This window comes from Piliocolobus tephrosceles, chromosome 1, assembly GCF_002776525.5.
Source record: "Piliocolobus tephrosceles isolate RC106 chromosome 1, ASM277652v3, whole genome shotgun sequence".
NCBI classification, from domain to species: domain Eukaryota; kingdom Metazoa; phylum Chordata; class Mammalia; order Primates; family Cercopithecidae; genus Piliocolobus; species Piliocolobus tephrosceles.
This window is the reverse complement of record NC_045434.1, coordinates 96,291,805-96,298,678: the sequence shown is the minus strand read 5'-3', so window position 1 is coordinate 96,298,678 and position 6,874 is coordinate 96,291,805.

Sequence of the window (6,874 nt, the reverse complement as noted above, 5' to 3'; positions counted from 1 at the left end):
GGGAACTGGAGCAAAGGTGACTCTTGTTATGTTTTAGCAAACAGACTGGCAGCATTTTGCCCCTGACCTAGAGATTTCTGTCTTAGAGCTTGAGAAAGATGATTTCCAGTATCTGATGGAAGCAATTTCTAAGCAGGAAAGCATTCAAGATGTGACTTGAGTGCTGTTAAAGGCATTCCATTTTAAAAGGGAAACAGATCATAAAAATTTGGAAAATTTGCAGCCAATAATGTGATAGAAAAGAAAATCTCATTTTCTGAGGAGAAATTCATGCTAGCTGCAGAAATTTGCATAAGTAAGGAAGAGCTAAATGTTAATCATGAAGACAATGGGGAAAGTATCTCCAGGGCATGTCAGGGACCTGTGTGGCAGCCCCTCCCAACACAGGCCTGGAGCTGTAAGAGGAAAAAGTGGCTTCATGGGCCAGGCCCAGGGTCCCTGTACTATGTGCAACCTAGTGACTTAGTGCCCTACATCCCAGCTACTTCAGCAGTGGCTGAAGAGGGCTACTGTAGAGCTTGCAACATGGCTTCAGGAGTGCAAACCTCAAGTCTTGGCAGCTTCCACATGCTGTTGAGCCTGAGAGTGCAGAGATGTCAAGAATTGAGGTTTGGGAACCTCTGCCTAGATTTCAGAAGATGTATGGAAACTACTGAATGTCCAGGCAGAAGTTTGCTGCAGAGGCGGGGTCCTAATGGAGAACCTCTTCTAGGGCAGTGCAGAAGGGAAATGTGGGGTTGGAGCACCTACACAGAGTCCTTGCTGGGGCACCGCCTAATGGAGCTGTGAGAAGAAGGCCACCATCCTCCAGACCCCACAATGGTACATACACTGATAGCTTGCACCATGCACCTGGAAAAGCCACAGACACTCAACACCAGTGTGTGAAGGCAGCCAGGAGGGAGGCTGTTCCCTGCAAAACCACAGAGGTGGAGCTGCCCAAGACTATGGGAACCCACTGCTTGCATCGATGTGACCTGGATGTGAGACAGAGTCAAAGCAGATCATTTTGGAACTTTAAGATTTGACTGCCCTACTGGATTTTGGACTTTCATGGGGCCTGTAGCTCCTTTGTTTTGGCCAATTTCTCCCATTTGGGATGGCTATATTTTCCTAGTGCCTGTATCCCTATTGTATATAGGAAGTAACTAACTTGCTTTTGATTTTACAGGCTTATAGGTGGAAGGGACTTGCCTTGTCTTGGATAAGACTTTGGACTGTGGACTTTTGAGTTAATGACTGTGGGGGACTGTTGGGAAGGCATGATTGGTTTTGAAATGTGAAGATATGAGATTTGGAAGGGTCAGGGGTAGAATGATCTGGTTTGGCTCTATGTCCCCCCCAAATCTCATCTTGTAGCTCCCAGAATTCACGCATGTTGTGGGAGGGACCCGGTTGGGAGAAGACTGAATTATGGGGGTGGGTCTTTCCCATGCTGTTCTCATAGTAGTAAATAGATCTCAGAAGATCTGCTGGTTTTTAAAAAATGGAAGTTTCTCTGCACAGCTCTCTTTTTGCCTGCTGCCATCCACGTAAGACGTGACTTGCTCTTCCTTACCTTCCGCTATGATTGTGAGGCTACCCCAGCCATGTGGAACTGTAAGTCCAATAAACTTTTTTTTTTTTTTTTTTTTTTTTGGTAAAAGGCCCAGTCTCAGGTATGCCTTTATCAGCAGGATGAAGATGGACTAATACATGCTCTTTTTAGAAACGAACTTTTGTAGTGATACCCTCTGTTGGTTCTCCACCAGGCAATGCACAAACTGATGACTCAAATAATGATTTTATCTCATAAATATTTCCCAAATATTTATTTCCCACTTTTCTGGTTCAAGTTCTCACTATCTCTTGCTAGGACCATTAGTGTTCTAACTCACCTCCTTTCTTCCAGCCCAAAGTTCTAAAATCTACCCTGCACATTTCAAGAAGCATATTGCAAAAATTAGATGATAGCATATTCTGTGATTGTCTACTTATATTTGGCTCACATAATGCTCCCTTTCATCTCAAGTATTAGTTATCTAAATATTTGTGGAAGGCTGATCTGTTTTTCAGCTCCAGGAAATGAATGATTATTTACTTAAGTCAATCAGGGAGGGCAAGTTCTTTTTAAGCAGTTGATTAAAAATAGACATGTGACCCAATTTTAGCCACTGGTGCCTGAACAGAAGCCTGCAGTAGGAAAATATCTAAAAAAAAAATTTTCTTTGCTAGTCAAAGGACATGAGCTAGAAGAAATAGCTTGTTATTTGTTTTCACTATCCATGTGTTTTCATTTGGAGAGCTGAGGCAGTTGAATTGAGTACAGCAGAAGAAATGTTTCATGGAAGCTATTATGGAATCTATGAATTAACTCGCATCCCTCCTCTCTCCCCAAGTAAAAAATCTTCTTGTAAATTTCTTACTTTTTAAATCATTTAACTTAAGAATTTATGTTGCCTGAAGCTGAAATTATTCTAACTAGATCATTAATCACTTAATTTCACTTTTCTAAATTCTCCAGCATTACATGCATTGCTCATTGGATAAAGTGATTCTTTGTTTGGTACTCAAGGACCTTCATAACCTGGTATATCTTTATTTCTCTAGTCTCATTTCTTGCTAGTCTCTGTCTTTTCTCTTCTTGTCCTACTATAACACCTGACTGTTTAATTTCTCCATGTCTCTAACACATAATGTTATTTCACACATATTGCTATTTCATGACTTAGTAGATTTAGTCATCTTCTCTCATCCTGCAATTCCCCTCACACATTTTCTGCTTTGCTGTCCAAATTTTCCTCAAATGACTATATTAAAGCTCACTCTTCCTTTGGAAACTTTCCATATCTATCACAGGTCACCCTTGGGTGCCTCTGTAATACTCTACACATTCCTATGTCTTAGCACTTAGTGCATTTTGTTAAAACGTTCTTTTCCCTTGTTTGTGTGCTCCCTCTGTATTGAAAGATCGGTGATTAGAGTCACCATTAATTATTCACCTTCTTTGCATCACCAATTTCCTGACATAAATTAAGATGATCAATAAATGTTAGTTGAACTAAATACAATCGAGCATGCACAAAATTCACCTAAATTGAATAATTAAAATTGAACTTACATTTTTATTTCTCTCTTTTCTTAATTATCAAAACTAAATAAAATGTAGTCATTTCTTTCCAAGTTTCCATCTTTACTCATACTAATTTCTGTTAATAAAAAGTATGTTTTAAAAAATGTTTACTTTAGGTTCAGGGTGTGTGTACATGTTTGTTACATAGGTAAACTGTGTGTCATGGGGGTTTGATGTGCAGATTATTTCATCACCCAGGTAATTAGCATGATACTTGATAGGTTTTTTTTTTTTTTTTTTTATCTTCTCCTTTCTCCCAACCTTCACTCTCAAGTAGGTCCTGGTATCTGTTGTTCCCCTCTTTGGGTCCATGTCTTCTCCTTGTTTGGCTCCTACTTACAAGTGAGAACAGGTGGTACTTGGTTTCTTTTCCTGTATCAGTTTGCTTAGAATAATGGCCTCTAGTTATTGAGGCCATAATGCTGCACAATACATATTATTCTTTTTATGGCTATGTAGTATTCTATGGTATATATGTACAAAATTTTCTCTACCCAGTCTACCACTGATGAACATTTAGGTTGATTCCATGCCTTTGCTGTTTTGTGAATAGTGCTGCAATGAACATATGAATGCATGCCTTTATGGTAGAAGGATATATATTCCTTCAGGTATGTATGTACCCAATAATGGGATTGCTTGGTCAAATGGTAATTCTGTTTCAAGTTCTTGGAGGAATTTTCACAGTACTTTTCACAATGACTGAACTAATTTACACTACTACCAGCAGTGTATAATCATTCCCTTTTCTCTGTAACCTTGCCAGCATCTGTTATTTTTTGACTTTTTAAAAATAGCCATTCTGACTGGTGTGAGATGGTTTCTCACTGTGGTTTTGATTTGCATTTCTCTAATTATTAGTGATGTTGAGCATTTATTTTTTTCATATGCTTGTTGGTCCCATATATATCTTCTTTTGAAAAGTGTCTATTCATGTCCTTTGCTCACTTTTTAATGGAGTTGTCTGGTTTTTGCTTATAAATTTGTTTCAGTTTCTTACAGACTTTGGATATTAGACCTTTGTTAGATGCACAGTTTTGAAATATTTTCTCCCATTCTGTAGGTTGTCTGTTTACTCTGTTGACAGCTTCTTTTGCTGTGAAGAAACCCTTTATTTTAACTAGGTTTCGTTTGTCAATTTTTGGTTTTGTTGCAATTGCTTTTGGCACCTTTGTTATAAAATCTTTGTCAGGTCCTATGTCCAAAATGGTATTTCTTAGGTTATATGCTGGGGATTTCATAGTTTTAGGTTTTACATCTAACTCTTTAATTAATCTTGAATTGATTTTTTTTTAATGGGGTAAGGAAGGGGTCCAGTTTCAATCTTCTGCATACAGATAGCCAGTTATCTCAGTACCATTTATTGAATAGAGGGTCCTTTCCTCATTGCTTGTTTTTGTCAGTTTTGTTTAAGATCAGATGATTGTAGATGTGTGGGATTATTTTTGGCTCTCTGCTATGCTAGTACTATGCTGTTTTGGTTATTGAAATGGGCCTAGAAAAAAATCTACATAAGTTTCCGCCCAAAAACAAGAGTTCTTTTCATCACCACATGGCACATACTCTAAAATCAAATGCACAATTGAACATGAAACAATCCTCAGCAAATTCAAAGAAACAAAAATCATATTGTATTAGCCCATTCTCACACTGCTAATAAAGACATACCCAAGACTGGGTAATTTATACAGAATAAAAGGTTTAATGTTCCACATGGCTGGGGTAGCCTCACAATCATGGTGGAAGGCAAGGAGGAGTAAGTCACGTCTTACATGGATGGTAGCAGGCAAAAAGAGAGCTTGTGCAGAGAAACTCCCCCTTATAAAACCATCAGATCTTATGATGCTTGCTCATTATCATGAGAACAGCATGGGAAGGACAAGCTCCCATGATTCAATTACCTTTTCCTGGTTCCCACAACACATGGGAATTCAAGATGAGATTTGGGTGGGGACACAGCCAAACCATATCATGCACACATCAACCACACTCTTGGACCATAACACAATTAAAAAAAAATCAATACCAAGAAAATTTCTCAAAATCATACAATTACATGGAAATTAAGCAACATGCTCCTGATTGACCTTTGGATAAACAGTGAAATTAAGGTAGAAATTGAGAAATTCCTTAAAACTAATCAGAACAAAGATAAAACATAACAGAATCTCTCGGACACAGCTAAGGCACTGTTAAAATGGAAGTTTATAGCACTAAATGCCCACATCAAAAAGTTCAAAACATCTCAAAATAATAACTTAATATCACAACTGAAGGAATTAGAGAAACAAGAACAAACCAAACTGAATGCTAGTAGAAGACAAGAAATAACCAAAATCCGAGCTGAATTAAAGGAAATTGAGACACAGAAAACCATATGAAAGATCAATGATCCAAGAGCTGTTTTTTTTTTAAGTTAGTAAGATAGATTGCTAGCTAGATTAATAAAGAAAGAGAGAAGAGAGAAGATCCAAATAAGCACAAAAGCACAATTAGAAATGCCAAAGGGGCCAAAACCAATAGCCCACAAAAATATAAAAAATCCTCAGAGACTACTATGAACAGCCTTATGCACACAAACTAGAAAACCTGGAAGAAATAGGTAAATTCCTGGCCACATACAACCTCCCAAAATTTAACCAGGAAGAAATCGAATACCTGAATAGACCAACAATGAGTTCTGAAATAGAATCAGTAATAAAAAGCCTACCAAGCAAAAAAAGCCTAGGACCACAGATTTACAGCTCAGTTCTGCCAGATGTATAAAGAAGAGTTGGTACCATTTCTATTGAAATTATTTCAAAAAAATCGAGGAGGAAGGACTCTGCCCCAACTCCTTGTATGAGGCCAGAATCATCCCGATACTAAAACCTGGCAGAGATGCAACAAAAAGAAATCTTCTGGCCAATATTCTTAATGAACATAGATGTAAAAATCCTCACTAGCAAATTAAATCCAGCATCAAATCAAAACACTAGTCTTCCATAACCAAGTGTGATTTATCCCTGGGATGTAAGGTTGGTTCAACATGCACAAATCAATAAATATGGTTCATCACATAAAAAGAGCTAAAAACAAAACCCACATGATTATTTCAACAGATGAAGAAATAGTTTTTGATAAAATTCAACATCCGTTCCTATTAAGAGCTCTCAACAAACTAGGCATTGAAGGAACATACTTCAACATAATAAGAGCCATCTATGAGAAACCCACAGCCAACATTATACCAATGGACAAAAGCTGGAAGCATTCCTGAAAAGAATGCACTCTCTCACCACTCCTATTTGACAAAGTCCTAGAAGTCCTGGCCAGAACAATCGGGCAAGAGAAAGTAATAAAGGGCATCCAAATAGGAAGAGGGTAAGTCTATCCCTGTTTGCAGAGGGTAAAACTATCCCTGTTTGCAGAAAACATGATTGTATACCTAGAGAACCTCACAGTCTTTGCCTATGAACTCCTCAATCTGATAAACAACTTCAGAAAAATTTTAATATAAAAACTCAATGCAGGAAAATCAGTAGCATACCTATATACCAACAACAACCAAGATGAGAGCCAAATCAAGAACATAACCTCATTCACAGTTGTCACAAAAATAATAAAATACCTAGAAATACAGTGAACCAGGGAAGTGGAAGATCCCTACAATATGAATCACAAAACACTGCTCAAATAAATCAGAGATGACACAAACACATGGAAAAACATTTCATGCTCATGGATAGAAAGAATCAATATCGTTGAAATTGCCATACTGCC